The 17209-nt window shown below is 45.2% G+C and overlaps 1 non-coding gene across 1 annotated transcript; it reads right to left on the bottom strand.

Annotated features, from left to right (window-relative positions):
• Positions 1 to 328: 328 nt before the first annotated feature.
• On the bottom strand, positions 329 to 435 carry LOC136519343 (small nucleolar RNA R71). Its single transcript, XR_010774895.1, has one exon. It is a non-coding gene; the product is annotated as a small nucleolar RNA R71 (small nucleolar RNA).
• Positions 436 to 17209: the final 16774 nt, after the last annotated feature.

Raw genomic sequence — 17209 nt, 5'->3', positions numbered from 1 at the left:
CACCGAGAACATCCACACTGGACCAACACTCAAAACCAACAACCTTGAGTTCGAACTCAAACCAAGCCTCATCAACATGGTGCAAGCTACCCCATTCAGCGGAAAGGCACATGAAGATGCTAGTGCTCATCTTCAGAATTTATGGAGATTAGCAGCATAATCACCATCAAGGACGTTGCTCAAGATATCATACTACTTCACCTATTTCCATTCTCCCTAGTGGGAAGGGCAAAGCAGTGGTTCTACATCAACAAAAGAAGACATCAATACATGGGCAAAGTGTTCGAAGGCCTTTCTAGCGAAGTTCTTCCCTATAGGCAAGACTAATGCCTTAAGAGGAAAGATTTACAACTTCCAACAGTAGAAAGGAGAAACCATTCTAGAGGCATGGGAACATTTCCAAGAATACATTTTAGATTGTCCTCACCATGGGATGGATGATTGGTTGCTCATGCAAAGCTTTTACCAAGGATTAACCTAGAAAGCTCATGAACAACTGGATACTACTGCTGGAGGATCATTTATGTCACTCACCCTTGGAAAAGCTGAAGCTCTCATGGAGAAGATAGCCTCTAATCAAGGTTGGTCTTCGTGTAACATTCAAACATGCAATAAGAGCGAAGAAGTACTAGAAGAGGTGTGTGCACTTTCAACCAAGATGGATGTCTTGTTGAATTGGCTTGAACAGCGAGCCAATTACAAGAAAGATCATTAGGCCATTCAAGATGCTTATAATTCCCAAAATATATGTGGGGACTATTTGTGGGTTGATTTCCCTAAATCCCAAGAAGATGTTAGCATTGTCATCAACAATTCTGCTCCACAACAACATAAACAAGGATGGAGGTGTAACACCCTTAGTGTTACGAACTTGTTTAGCACCACGATTTAGGCCTAAGAAAAATTTCCGAATCGAGTTTTATTGGGTTTTTAATTTAAACGTACTTGAGGCGATAAGTGAATCCCATGTGACTTAGTTTCGTGTACTCAAATAAACGCTCAAGATAAATTACGCAGTGCGTAGAAATATTCAGGAATGTCCGACGACGATTCTAGAGAACGGTTTGTCCTGTTAGATTAAGCATGAAAATCAACTTTTATAAATAAAATAAAATTCATTAATAAATAGAACGATACATATATATAAACTCACGGGTTTATTTTGTTAAGCACGAACTGACGAGAAAGAGAGCGCATCAGCTTCGTTTATTTTTTTCCGACATGCAACGTACTTGCCTGGCATTACTTTTTGATCACTGTCTCGTTCTCATCGTGGCCCTACAATTCTCTGCATTGCAAAGTCTCCTCATCCATCCGCATCCATGCTCTCCGGCTTTTGCTTTGCTTCTGTCTCTGACTTGATTACTTCTGTCTACATTTGTCGAGCCGCTCCTTGTTTTCCCTCCCTCTTTGTTTGTCTCTGCGGCCGCGGTCTTGTCCATGCCAACCGGCACGCCCTGCCGGCCACGTTGGGCCTGGGCGTCATGCCGTCGTATTTGAGAAGTAACCGAGCCCGCACGCGTCTCCTTGCTTGTTCGTCTTGAGCTAGTCTGCGAATGATCTTCTCATTCTCCCTTCTTAATTTAATTAGCACATACACTCTTTATTGCTGATCAGCCCCGTTGTCACGACAAAGACACACTGAAGTTCAAGTCCATCATGAATCAACTATAGGATGTGGCCTGTGGCTCGGTATGTCTAAGTGAAGTGCAACAATGGAGCTAATAATATGACTCAGCACAAGACTTCCAAAGTCATGGACGGATGCAAAAGGAGTTTTGAACAGCTTCAATTATTTGCTTGTTGTCTGTGCGAATGATGATCAGTGCACTGATGAAAATGACATGCTGGTCAAGTGGCAGTATTTAAGTGTAGTGTTCGTCGAGCATGGACAATTCCAGACTACTCTGATCAACTAGCCCAGTTGACACGTCGAAAGACAAAAACCACTCAAGTCCATCACCAAAAGGTTCACTGCGTCTTGCATGTCTTGCACGTCGGGGATGTAGCACCATGAAAATCACTGCATCATGGAGTCAGCACATTCGGTCTTGCACGGAGCGCACAGGTCACGTAGAGCACTGCAGCGTGGAAGTACAGCAGCCTCGCAGGACAACACTGTAGCACCATGGAAAAGCACTGTAGCCGTGAAAATTACTGTAGCACGAAGTCAAGAACCGGCTGACACGCCAGGTGACTCAGCCTGTTGTCTTGGTCGAAATTTTTGACGAGAAGGCCAGCGGAGAGTTAATGTGATGCTAGCGTTTTTCTATGTTTCCAGTCGCATGTGGCTGCCGATCATGAGAGAGATGGACCGTGTGCAGGGCGTCCATTTTTTTTTGGACCGAGCAATTGAGAGAGGAGGCAGGCATGCAGGGTTCGTACATGACACTAGCACTAGCAGCCAACACATCTTTTAAAGGGAGTACCAGCAGCCGAGTAGAGAGTGCGCTCTTTGTAGCACCAGGGCGGCTGAGCAGTCCAAGCTGCAGTAGACCCTTGTTTCTCGTCTCCAACTGCGGCCGGCACCCCGGCGTCCGTGCCCGGTATCCCAGCGCGCTCATGCTACTGCCGCAGCACACCGGCGTGACCACGCTCTGGTTGCCTCCGCCCGCCCGCGGCATAGCGACGCCCACACTGTCGACCTGTTGCCCTGGCTAAGCTCCAACTTATCTCTTTTGTCTTTTAAATATCTTGTTTATATATGTTTCGCTTAGATAAGCATATTGCAACGATGTATACCATTTAGGTGCGATGGTGGATTAACTGGAGTAACCAAAAGAAGGTGTGATGGTGACCACACCCCGTGGATGGAAATGCTAACTTAGTTATAATGATGTTTACCAAGGCAAGCCCCGGTGCATAACCTCTACTTTTCTGCAGTTTAAATTATATTTGTGCATTAAGTTTAAGGAGTCGAATGAAACCCACTTGCATATATATCTTTATTCCTATGAGTCTTACTAGTATGACAGGATCATGTAGAATGCTATGCTACAGGACTCCGGTAGAAGTCGAGTGATTGCCTGTCACTCGCGAGAGATAGGAAATATATTATTGGATTACTATCACTTGGAAAATATCAAAATGGTGGAAAGGAAAATGGTGACCGGGCAGGGATATGGTTTGGGTATTGGTGAGTGTAAGGAGTTGTGTCGCCGTGGACTCGGGGCATAGCTTGGTTACACTATTTTTTCCTATCTGGTCGGTTAAGGACCGATCGTTGCATATGACTCTAGGCAGGTCACAGACTATTATCCCGAGCACATACTTGTGTATGGGCGCTTGAAAGACTTGTTGCTCTCTTATCGCGGATCCGGCTCTTTCCGGACCGACTGTTAGGGTTTATTTTGGTGGAGGAGGTCCTTGCACCGCACTAAGTCCGGGACTCAGGCGCGGGGGCTTGGAGTCCCAGTTTGGACGGGGACCTGGACACCCAGGACAGGAGAGTGATGGGTTGGTCCTACTTGTGCCTAGGGTACAAGCGGGGCGTGTGTTTTCGGGGTACCCAGCTGGGGGCATTGATTCGCGAATCGCCGGGCTATCCGGTACGGCTTGTCTGCGGTTTAGCATCGTAGTAAGAACTGAAGATGAAAGATGAAATATGGAAAAGGAAATCTGATTGCTTACCACTTGCTTGAAAGTAGCATAGGTGCTTACATAGAATGGTTAGTTAATAAACCAATGCAGCTTTTAATAAAAATCGAATATAAGGACGCACGCTTAGTAATGCTTCCTGTAAATGCAACCCACAAGCCAGATAGCCTTGCATATCCTTGGAGTCTTTTCTTTTCTCCTATCGGGTAAGTCTTGCTGAGTACAATTGAGTACTTAGGGTTTTCTTCCCCCTGTTGCAGGTGACAGGTTGATGCTAGAGCTGACCCTTATGTGTGGATTCCTCCTAGTGGGCTCAGCGAGGATTCCTTTACGTCGCGATCGTAGTTTTTATTTATAACTCTCACCAAATGTTTTTATAAATAAAAGTTTCATAATCTGTTGTAGTAGTTTATATATCAATACTTCATCATATCATTAATAGATGTTTATTTCCGCTATAATTCTGATCACATGTTTAAATTCCGCTGTACATTAAATTATTTATAACTCTGATAATATGATTACATTCCGCTGTTATACAATAACTATTATACTCTGATGTTGTACTAAAAGGGATGCATGAAATGGTTAAGAATGATGTAAGCTTTGTTCTCTTATTTGTGATCCTGATGGCAAAAATGTGGATTTTCGGGTTCTCCCCTAGGGTGTGCCCGACGGAACCGAGTAATTTAGTGTTCTCCCTCGAGTGCTTAGTGTCTAATGGAAGGCAAGCACTCCTATGAGGCATTAGATTAGGCGGTTCTGCCACAGGTGGTATCAGAGCATAAATGAGGAAATAAAGCTTTCAAAACCTTTTCTAAGCTAAAATTTGACAACCTATTTTTGCAAAAAGTTAGGACGTTTACATGCGAAGTTATATAAGTAGCCCTATTACTATGGTTATGTATCCAGGATAGATGGCACTCTGCTGACTTAGATAGGCTTAATCAAGTTTTCTGCAGGTACACTGACTCGACCATAGTCCGATAGTATCGACTAGCTACAAGGAGAGAACGATGTGCCAAAAATCTGAGAACGGTTGCCCTATATGCTGGCAACAGTGGAAGGACGTATAGGACGTGCATTCATGCATATCATGTTTGTGCATTGTAGCGCTCGTATTGCTTGTAGATACACCCTCCATAGGTGTCACGATTGACTCGTTCCTGTTCCATAGTTAGGTCTGCACTGTGGCTCTGTGTTCTGTGTTCGCTCATGGTTTCACGCCTGTCATGACCCACGTCTTCCCGTACCCCTTTTCTGTGCTCTTGTCGGACCCTTGTCCTGCAGTCGTACTAGTCAGTAATGGCCTCGAACGTCGCTCGCCTCGAACACGCAGAATTTGGTCGATTCATCGTAGTGATCTCGCACAGGAACCCTGGTGAACCACGCTAGGACCACTGAGCGCTCTGCCTTTATAAGCAGAGCCTGACTTAGCTATTGGTATCACCACTCAGCGCACTTTAGCTCGCTTAGCTTTTCCTTGAGCTAGCTTTTTGCTCATCCTTCCTCACTACCACCGCTAGAAATGGCAGGAGCCTGGGTTAGTAGTTACTGCTTGAACGTTGAGGGTTTTCCCAAAATCCTACATACCACCCTGCAAAAGCTCGGGGTCAAAGATCGTCCCGAGTATGAGGGCCGTGAGTATGAGGAGCATGGCACCGAGCGGTGTGAGGTTACCATCTACATCGGGAAGAGTGAGGAGTTCCCCGACCTCACTGAAGCCTGGAGTGTGACCGCAACCGGGTTTCGCTTCACCGACACCTACCAGGTTGTGGCCCGCAAAGCCTTGCGGTACCTCTGCCAGATCTATGAGGAGCCCATTGCCCGTACCCCCATGCGATTCTTTCCACCTTTGGACAGGAATCGGCAGGCATGGAGGGCTCGCATGGAGGCTTTGCAAGGGAGGGATGCACAAGAGGACAGTCCCACCGTGGTGCACTTGACCACGTACCTGCTTGCTCTGGATGAGCAGTACGACCGGCAAGCCTTAGAACTGAGGATCTGCCTCAGTCGAGCCGAGGAGGCCGAGGTCTTTAACCGGATGCTCCAGGTGCAGCTCGCCGAAGCGCATGCCAGTGAGGCAGCTGCTGAGAGCCGAGAGACTGCCATATCGGAAGCTTTGAAGGAGGCTGAAGACCGGCATGTCCATCAGCTGCGTGAGGCCTATCTTGTCACTAGGGCCAAGCGGAGGACGCTGGCTGCTGAAAGGCAAGATGCCCCGATCTTGGAAGGGATCCCTATCCACTCGCCAGAAGGAAGGAGAACCGGTGTGGCAGTGCCGCCAGCACCTCCACCCTCAGAAGTGTCAGAAGTAGAGCCCTTAATTCCTCTCACTCAGCCATTGCCACGAGAAGATGTAGATTAGTGGCCTTGGGATGCTGTACCCGTAGTAGTAGTGTTTTTCGTTGCTGTCCTCCGGTATTGTGTTCGTGTTGTTGTTGTTTGTCCGTAGTTATTGAGATCGTCCGGCAGTAGGGAAGGTGAATGCTGTATCGTGAATGGGAGCCTGAATGCCTGTACGTTGTACCCGTATAAGGTCGTTGGAACATGCATTTTAATTATTTCGCTGTGTTTATTACGTTCATTTACTTTAAAGTCCCGTTAGACGTGCTCCAAGTTTTCAAGGGCGATGTTAAGTGAGTTACAAGAGAAGTTGCCACTCAGATACCAGCAGATCAGCCGTGATTGGATAATATAGGACACTGTATCGACTAATTGTGGATGTCCCAGCAAAACACTTGAATCTCTTTAAAACAAATCCGTCGTTGGATTTGTATTCCTTGTTCCTTGTTGTGGAGGGAACCTTTGTTGTTTAAATTTTTCCCTAGCAATACTCCCTTACTCTGTGGTCTATGACCCCACCGCCTTCATGGCGTGTAAGTTGGTAATAGTTGCCTGGTTAAAAGCCTATGGTGCTGCGACGAAACTGAGGGCTCCCTGTGGAACAGCTGCCACATGGTGACGCTGCTCGGCACGCGCTGGTATCGAGGTTGTTAACCAAGTACCTTTACTAAGTTACACCGCCATACCACTTTTGCTACAAATAATTTTCTTGAAAATGTTCAGGTGTTTAAACAGGAAATCCACAACGGGTCAATGAATTAGTATTCTCTCAAAGTAAGCAAGAGGAGGTGGTTTTGGAGGAAGAAAGTATGGCATGGTATTAGTCTACATGAAAGGCGGACGTGGTCGAGTAAAGGAAAGAAAAGAAGAGTAGTAAGGAAGGATAGTCTCGAGTAGTAGGGAGTGCTTGTAAAAGCCTGAGTGGATGTCATGTCCCAAGCCCTGTGTTTAGTTGACCACGCTATGTATGCCGGGTTATTTCATTGCATGCCCTGTGAACGTCGTCTGTGTCAGGCCCTTTAGCTTCCCTTTCTCACATGGCCGCAGCATTGTGCCGCACTCGCCGTCCTGGTGCACTGTGCACTTTTCCTTTTCCTGGCGTTCGGTCGGCTCTCTACCTCGCACCGTCATTTCCCGTACCGGACCCCCCCCCTCATTTCCCCTTCCCTCTCCTTTCTCTCTTCTTTTGGTGACACGACCGCCCGCACGCCTTTCTCCTCAAGCAGACCCCCTCTCCTCTCCTTTACCGCTCGCGCAGGAAGCGCATCATGTCCGATCTTATCTTCACAGCATGAACCGTCTATGTATCCCATCCACTCCGCCTCCACTGCTGGTGATTTGCGCTCCACCTCCGTTCGCCACTATAAGATACCCTTGGTCCTTGCTCTTCTTCTTCATCCCCATTCTCCTCGCATACGGAGCAGAGCTACGAAATCCAGTTGACCTTGCGAAGCTAGGTTCGTCAGTCTGAGGTGATGGTGTAACCTGAAGAGAAGAAGGGATCTGGTTTTCGGAGAAGTTCAAGTCTACCTTTGGATAGCTCGATCTTAGGGTTCGCGATGTTTTACTTCTCAGTCGACTGTTTTTGGATCTGTTGGTGCTACGCTATGTTTTGGATAATCATTATCTTGTTGTTTCTCCATTGTCCTCGTCTATCTCGACTGCTGGATTAAGTCTTGGTTGTACCAGGTTGCTCTTAACCATATATCCCTAAATCCTCGTGGGGTTTAGTATTCGAAGTCGTATAATCTTTCGTGTAATCCCTGATCTACGAAATGTGAACGCGTTTTCCCCTCTTCTGGTTCTTGCTTCGAATCTCGGGACGAGATTCTTTTTAAGGGGGGTTGGTTGTAACACCCTTAGTGTTACGAACTTGTTTAGCACCACGATTTAGGCCTAAGAAAAATTTCCGAATCGAGTTTTATTGGGTTTTTAATTTAAACGTACTTGAGGCGATAAGTGAATCCCATGTGACTTAGTTTCGTGTACTCAAATAAACGCTCAAGATAAATTACGCAGTGCGTAGAAATATTCAGGAATGTCCGACGACGATTCTAGAGAACGGTTTGTCCTGTTAGATTAAGCATGAAAATCAACTTTTATAAATAAAATAAAATTCATTAATAAATAGAACGATACATATATATAAACTCACGGGTTTATTTTGTTAAGCACGAACTGACGAGAAAGAGAGCGCATCAGCTTCGTTTATTTTTTTCCGACATGCAACGTACTTGCCTGGCATTACTTTTTGATCACTGTCTCGTTCTCATCGTGGCCCTACAATTCTCTGCATTGCAAAGTCTCCTCATCCATCCGCATCCATGCTCTCCGGCTTTTGCTTTGCTTCTGTCTCTGACTTGATTACTTCTGTCTACATTTGTCGAGCCGCTCCTTGTTTTCCCTCCCTCTTTGTTTGTCTCTGCGGCCGCGGTCTTGTCCGTGCCAACCGGCACGCCCTGCCGGCCACGTTGGGCCTGGGCGTCATGCCGTCGTATTTGAGAAGTAACCGAGCCCGCACGCGTCTCCTTGCTTGTTCGTCTTGAGCTAGTCTGCGAATGATCTTCTCATTCTCCCTTCTTAATTTAATTAGCACATACACTCTTTATTGCTGATCAGCCCCGTTGTCACGACAAAGACACACTGAAGTTCAAGTCCATCATGAATCAACTATAGGATGTGGCCTGTGGCTCGGTATGTCTAAGTGAAGTGCAACAATGGAGCTAATAATATGACTCAGCACAAGACTTCCAAAGTCATGGACGGATGCAAAAGGAGTTTTGAACAGCTTCAATTATTTGCTTGTTGTCTGTGCGAATGATGATCAGTGCACTGATGAAAATGACATGCTGGTCAAGTGGCAGTATTTAAGTGTAGTGTTCGTCGAGCATGGACAATTCCAGACTACTCTGATCAACTAGCCCAGTTGACACGTCGAAAGACAAAAACCACTCAAGTCCATCACCAAAAGGTTCACTGCGTCTTGCATGTCTTGCACGTGGGGGATGTAGCACCATGAAAATCACTGCATCACGGAGTCAGCACATTCGGTCTTGCACGGAGCGCACAGGTCACGTAGAGCACTGCAGCGTGGAAGTACAGCAGCCTCGCAGGAAAACACTGTAGCACCATGGAAAAGCACTGTAGCCGTGAAAATTACTGTAGCACGAAGTCAAGAACCGGCTGACACGCCAGGTGACTCAGCCTGTTGTCTTGGTCGAAATTTTTGACGAGAAGGCCAGCGGAGAGTTAATGCGATGCTAGCGTTTTTCTATGTTTCCAGTCGCATGTGGCTGCCGATCATGAGAGAGATGGACCGTGTGCAGGGCGTCCATTTTTTTTTGACCGAGCAATTGAGAGAGGAGGCAGGCATGCAGGGTTCGTACATGACACTAGCACTAGCAGCCAGCACATCTTTTAAAGGGAGTACCAGCAGCTGAGTAGAGAGTGCGCTCTTTGCAGCACCAGGGCGGCTGAGCAGTCCAAGCTGTAGTAGACCCTTGTTTCTCGTCTCCAACTGCGGCCGGCACCCCGGCGTCCGTGCCCGGTATCCCAGCGCGCTCATGCTACTGCCGCAGCACACCGGCGTGACCACGCTCTAGTTGCCTCCGCCCGCCCGCGGCATAGCGACGCCCGCACTGTCGACCTGTTGCCCTGGCTAAGCTCCAACTTATCTCTTTTGTCTTTTAAATATCTTGTTTATATATGTTTCGCTTAGATAAGCATATTGCAACGATGTATACCATTTAGGTGCGATGGTGGATTAACTGGAGTAACCAAAAGAAGGTGTGATGGTGACCACACCCCGCGGATGGAAATGCTAACTTAGTTATAATGATGTTTACCAAGGCAAGCCCCGGTGCATAACCTCTACTTTTCTGCATTTTAAATTATATTTGTGCATTAAGTTTAAGGAGTCGAATGAAACCCACTTGCATATATATCTTTATTCCTATGAGTCTTACTAGTATGACAGGATCGTGTAGAATGCTATGCTACAGGACTCCGGTAGAAGTCGAGTGATTGCCTGTCACTCGCGAGAGATAGGAAATATATTATTGGATTACTATCACTTGGAAAATATCAAAATGGTGGAAAGGAAAATGGTGACCGGGCAGGGATATGGTTTGGGTATTGGTGAGTGTAAGGAGTTGTGTCGCCGTGGACACGGGGCATAGCTTGGTTACACTATTTTTTCCTGTCTGGTCGGTTAAGGACCGATCGTTGCATATGACTCTAGGCAGGTCACAGACTATTATCCCGAGCACATACTTGTGTATGGGCGCTTGAAAGACTTGTTGCTCTCTTGTCGCGGATCTGGCTCTTTCCGGACCGACTGTTAGGGTTTATTTTGGTGGAGGAGGTCCTTGCACCGCACTAAGTCTGGGACTCAGGCGCGGGGGCTTGGAGTCCCAGTTTGGATGGGGACCTGGACACCCGGGACAGGAGAGTGATGGGTTGGTCCTACTTGTGCCTGGGGTACAAGCGGGGCGTGTGTTTTCGGGGTACCCAGCTGGGGGCATTGATTCGCGAATCGCCGGGCTATCCGGTACGGCTTGTCTGCGGTTTAGCATCGTAGTAAGAACTGAAGATGAAAGATGAAATATGGAAAAGGAAATCTGATTGCTTACCACTTGCTTGAAAGTAGCACAGGTGCTTACATAGAATGGTTAGTTAATAAACCAATGCGGCTTTTAATAAAAATCGAATATAAGGACGCACGCTTAGTAATGCTTCCTGTAAATGCAACCCACAAGCCAGATAGCCTTGCATATCCTTGGAGTCTTTTCTTTTCTCCTGTCGGGTAAGTCTTGCTGAGTACAATTGAGTACTCAGGGTTTTCTTCCCCCTGTTGCAGGTGACAGGTTGATGCTAGAGCTGACCCTTGTGTGTGGATTTCTCCTAGTGGGCTCAGCGAGGATTCCTTTACGTCGCGATCGTAGTTTTTATTTATAACTCTCACCAAATGTTTTTATAAATAAAAGTTTCATAATCTGTTGTAGTAGTTTATATATCAATACTTCATCATATCATTAATAGATGTTTATTTCCGCTATAATTCTGATCACATGTTTAAATTCTGCTGTACATTAAATTATTTATAACTCTGATAATATGATTACATTCCGCTGTTATACAATAACTATTATACTCTGATGTTGTACTAAAAGGGATACATGAAATGGTTAAGAATGATGTAAGCTTTGTTCTCTTATTTGTGATCCTGATGGCAAAAATGTGGATTTTCGGGTTCTCCCCTAGGGTGTGCCCGACGGAACCGAGTAATTTAGTGTTCTCCCTCGAGTGCTTAGTGTCTAATGGAAGGCAAGCACTCCTATGAGGCATTAGATTAGGCGGTTCTGCCACAGGAGGCAACAACAACAACAGTCAAATTACCAAGATAAGTACCTAGGTAATTATTCTTCTAATCTTAAACAACCATCCTTGAGAGACTTGATCTTAGAATAGGCTAAGATTAATGAGAATATTTCTAAGAAGCTTGCTTTTAATGATAAGGTCCTAGAAAATATAAATACTAAAATGGATAGTTTTTTTCTACCATCAAAGACCAACTTAGCTATAATAAAAAGATAGAGTCACAGTTAGCCTAGTTGGCCGCTGCTCTGCCTTTTGCCACTAACCTTGAAAAGGTCAACACCATAACCACAAGAGGTGGCAAGTCTACTCGTGATCCTCCATATCTGACACACACGAGTAAGACACCGGTAGCAATACAAGAGGAAGAAAAAGAAGAAGACGAAGAATCTGGACCACCCTCCTACCATTTCCATGTAGAAATAAAAAAGATAAAATGGATGAGCAGTTTGGTAAGTATGTGGAGGTAATTCAAAAGTTATATATCAATATCCCTCTGCTAGATGCCATACAGGTACCGACTGTAACAGAACCGACCAAATCATAAGAACGTAAGTACAAAAACAATCACCGAAGCGATCAAATTCCTGTACTTAAGCTCCCATAATCCCGGTAGTCCGGAAATCACGAAGGATTTCAACCAACTCTCGACATACAAACCAAGATCATAGTGATTCAACACAACACATCATCTGTTACAACATTTCACAAATAGCATTCGGATTACATCCATCAGAGTTGAAATAGAATATTACAAACCAAGTTTGAGTGCGCGGAAGCAACATAGTTTAGTACAAAATATCACGGTTTTCAAATACATTGCCAAGTCTGAGTCATGTCCCACAAAAGCATTATCAGGTACGAGAACTAGTAGAGACCGCGCCCAACGGTCTAGTCTTCATCCCCAGCTGGGAGAAGGCAGTACTTGCAGCAACCAAAGTAGAACTGGTCATCTGCAACAGGTGGGAAATAAACCCTGAGTACGAGAAGGTACTCAGCTAGACTTACCCGACAAAAATCAGAAATAAAAGACACCAAGGATCATGCAAGTCTTTTCAGGTGGGCTAGCTTGACACAGTTGCATAAAAGAGCTTATGATTATAATAACCAATTTAAACTTATTATCAAGCTTATCATTAATTACTTGTCCACTAGATTAGCACCTGTACTAGAGCACTCACTTATTAGGAGCAAACAATATTAACCATAGCAGGTATAATAAGGCTGTCATCATCATATCATCATTTCTGAACCATTAAGTATTAAGTGTATCTACATTGGAGATAAGCCCGTCAAGTTCTCACTAACCGGGAGAGACGGCGATTCGAATCGAATTACAACTCAGCTGAGGGGATATTCCTAACTCTCACCCTGGCATACTTTGCAAGGGTAGCCGTGGGTCACCTTTGGAACATCTCAGGAACCAAATTCGCGGGTTCGATCAGCGCCAGCACTCTCAGGGATTACCCTTCTGCCAGGACGACCAGGACTTTTAAATCACCTGCCATTGGACTCACGCCTACGGCTCCCTTCCGAGGCGCACTTTATACTTATCGACTCCCGGCCTGAGGTGAGCTACTCGGCTTCGCGGTCGGTCTTCAGGCCGGCCAACTAAGAGAGAGGCATGCGTTCAACATGAACAGGAAAGGCTCTAAGATCCAGTCCTTAATCGACACAGACAGAGTCACTGCAAACCGGCAAGCCTCCGCCCGGTCTTCATTTCAAATTAAGACTGGTTCTTTTCCACGATAGCAAATATAGCCAACCGTGCCACATGTATCTTCCTATATCTCGCAGGTGACAGGAAATCACCTGACTTCTACCGTGTTTAAGCAGGGCTAAGCACTACACGAGCCTAAGCTACATAGGATTCAGGGTATCAATATCTGGACAAGGAATGGGTAACCAATGCAGCAAGTGTTTGCATCCAACACCTAAACTTAATGCAACAATATATGTAATAATAATACTGTAACTGCATTTCAGAAATTAGGAGGCTTAATATGCTCCGGGGCTTGCCTTTCACAAAGTTGCAAGGACGGTGGTCAGGGCACTCAACGGCGACCTCGTCTGGCACTTCTCCTGAAGGCTGCTCCTCCTGAATCTCCGGTGTCGGCTGCTGCTGCTCGCTCAGTTCCTCGAATTCCAGCAGGGTTACTCCTTCCGGTACACCTATTGCATGCTGATGCACAAGATAAATATCATGGATGCATAAGGAATGACATGATGCTCATGATGAATGAATCACAATGGGTGTTTATGAAAACATCACTGGACACTCGTTTACCGAGTAATTAGCTCTATTCAAATCACTTTAAGCATATATCCAACTTAACTTAAATAACAAGAGCAACTTACCTAACTTGCATAACCTAAGATAAAGATGCTCATCTTCAGTTAAAGGCCTAACACCTAGGAACAGTACCATGAACTTAGAATAGTAAAGACATACCTAAAATAACAGTTAAAGCTTCATATGCAACAAGTAGTAACTTAATTCTATCATAACCAGAGTTCTATAACTCCAAATGACTTGCAAGAGGACATTCTGGAAAGCTTATGAAATTCTCTACAATTTATTTGTAAACATCAAAGCATGATTCTTACGTTAACCAAACTGAATTCCAATAAATCTAGAATCTATCCAGAATTGACAGGGTTACTAACTTAATTATTTAATGATGATGCAAAAGCCTAATTTGACCAAACAAAGTTTACCAACTTGTTTCACACACCAGAGGAACACTAGAAAGTATAGTGTCAACTTCTAAATAAATTATTTAATACCCTTTTCTAATTTATTTAATTAATTAGGTGATTAAAGCAATATATAGTAAAACTATTCATAAAAATCTACAAAAATTACAGTAGCTATCTCATGCTTCACATAGACTACCATAAAAATTTCAAAGCCATTGAGTAAGTATAACAGTCTACACAAAAATGATAAGGCATACTGGCTTAAAATGGCATAATTAAGAAATCCTAATGAAAAGTGTCAAGCAACAGATTTCCCATTTTTCCTAGCATCCTTCTAGCATAAGATTAGCACCCATCAAATTTCACCTTCACTGGATCTATAGAAAAATTATGAAAATTCACACAAGATCCACCTATTAATAAAAGGAAATTCTATAACTTAAAAACTACACATGCACTAGCTCTGAAATTTTTACCAGAGCTTCTAATAAACCAAAATAGAGGACCCACAAAATTTCATAATTTTTGGACCATAGAAACTCAAGATAAAATTCAAACAAGTTTGCATGCTTCTAAAAACACATTTCAAACTCCTATTTAATTCATCCAATTTTTCTAAAACATGTGCTCATATTATATTTTTATTAAATACTAGACATGACCAGGAACTTAACAAAATTAGAACCACATCATTTGGATCTATATACTAGGAAATACATATTTTAGAATCATGCACATAAATCTGTGAAAACAAAATAAACAAAACAAATCAGAAAACAACTCAGCCACAGTTGGGCTAGCCCACGTAACGGCGGCCCGTGAGCGCACAGTCATGGCCCAAGACGATGGCGCGGCCTAGCGTGCTCCCGCCGCGCGCGTCAACTGGCTGACAGGGCGGACCCGCGTGTCAGCGAGAGAAGCAGGGGAGAAGCGACGGCCGGTGGCGTAGCTCGCCGCCGGTGGCTTCTCCGGCGAAGGAAACGGTGTCTACGTGCTTGTCTCATCCTAGCGGACCTAGGGGAACCCTTACTCGCAGCGATTAACGCAACTAAGAGAGGTGGCGATGGCCACGGCGGCGCTCAGTCACTGCACGGCCGGCTCTGGCGAGGCCATGGCGTCTCGGCCCTAATGGCCGGCTCCACGAGTTTCAGTAGGGTCCACAGAAACCAGCGCAAGGGGGAGAAAGAGAGGGAAAGGGCTTGAGCAGCATGGCCATGCGCGTGCTCGGCGGTGGCGGTCATGGTGACCCGGTGGAGCCGCCTACGCGGTGAGCTCTACCTGGCGAGAAAAAGCGACGACGGTGAGGTCTCTGATGTGGAGGAACACACGGCGGTGCTTTGGCTGGGAGCAATCGGACCAAGGAGCGCGGTGGGGCTGGATTTTTGGCTCGGCGGCTTTGGCGTTCCAGCAGAGCGACGGCGAGCAGAGGGGGCGAAGAAATGAAAATGGCGCGGCGAGTGCGCTCGGGCAGGCACGGGGCGGCTTCAAGGCGCTGCTGCGTCGCCAGGACGTCCACGGCGCGTGGCCTGCGCGACAGAAGGCCGGCGACGGGTGGAGGACACGCGGCGTCAAGCTTCTGCGCCGGTCGGCCATGACGGTCACTGAATCGTTTTTCAGAAACGCGATTCAGTCGCTCATTGCCCCGACTGACAGAGCATGTTTGACGACGATTAACTCCTAATCCGTGACGATCTAGACTACGCCATAGTTAACAAAGTTGATCATCTATATGTGAACTACAACTCTGTCCATTGGAGCTCGTGCTGGTTTGGCTTTGTTAGGGAGATACACGGCTCCAAACATTGGTACCCGAAACTGTAACTCACTTTAGGACTTAGAAAAATTTGCTAAGTATGGAATCAGCATGTACTTCTGACTTGTGGGCCATGTTAGAGCATGTTCTAGCCATTTTCATGAGATGGTCATAAAACAACTTTTGTTCCTTGATAAATTAGCTACAAATTTTGTAAAGAGTGCACAGCCATGCAAAGCTTCTAAGTTGGACTTTTGAATCAGTCAAACGATGACACTCCATGGGTCAATTTAAGTCAAACTTGCACTTGAGGACATTTTGGTCATTTTGGTCTACATGAACAATGTTCCAACAAGTAAACTAAATGTAGTTAAGGTGTATTAGACCATGATCAACCATTTTACAAAGTTGTTATACCACTTCTACTGATCACATGTGATAAAGAAAGTAAAACAAGCAATTCATACATATGTTTCAATACAATGTTTCACATGTTGCATGACCTTGTTGTTATCCTATACTTGTCACATTACTACCATATTGCCATGTTTCCAAGTATGAGAGTTTCATGTAACATTCACATGTTGCACTACTACCATTCACAACAATCAAGCATGAAACATACACAGTTGAAAATGTTGCATATGCACGTTTCAGTAACAATGACATGATGACATAGATAATGCACATGTTTATAAAATGACATGCAATTTAGTGGAAGCCAAACACCCAGGGTGTTACACCGACCTATGCAAAGTATCTCTAAGACATTCTCAACAATAAAAGGCCACTGCCCACCACTAAAGTAATCAAGCTAACGGAGGAGTGTAGTGTGGTCATCCTCAATACATCACCTACTAAGAAGAAGGATCCAGGATGTCCCATTATTGATTGTTCGATTGGAAACCAGAATTTTGAACATGCGCTATGCGACCTTGGAGCTAGCGTCAGTGTCATGCCCAAGACGGTCTTTAACAAGCTTAGCTATTCAACACTCACACCAACATCGATGTGACTGCAACTAGCCAACTAGTCGGTTTGCTACCCTGCAGGAATCGACGAAAATATTCCGATAAAAATAAGAAACTTCTTTGTTGTAGCGGATTTTGTAGTACTTGACATACAGGAAGACATGAAGACACATGTCATTCTTGGGAGACCTTTCTTAAGCACTACAAATACACACATTGATGTCAGAGCCAGAGAAATCTGATGCCATATCAAGGGGATGGAAGAACGGTTCGCTTTCAAACCAAGACCGTAACAATGTTCTAAATTGGAGTGGCATGAGAAGCAAGTGCAACCATCAGGGTCTCTATCTCTGATTCCATATAGGCATCATTGAGGAGCTACTGCCGATCACCCATAACGTAGAGGGCAGGCGCTCGTGCATGTGTAGGGAGAAGCCAGAGACAGGGCCGTCTCTAGAGAGCACAT

Source organism: Miscanthus floridulus, chromosome 17, assembly GCF_019320115.1.
Source record: "Miscanthus floridulus cultivar M001 chromosome 17, ASM1932011v1, whole genome shotgun sequence".
NCBI classification, from domain to species: domain Eukaryota; kingdom Viridiplantae; phylum Streptophyta; class Magnoliopsida; order Poales; family Poaceae; genus Miscanthus; species Miscanthus floridulus.
Note: the sequence above shows the minus strand (reverse complement) of the source record. Positions and strands in the feature narration are given on the sequence as shown.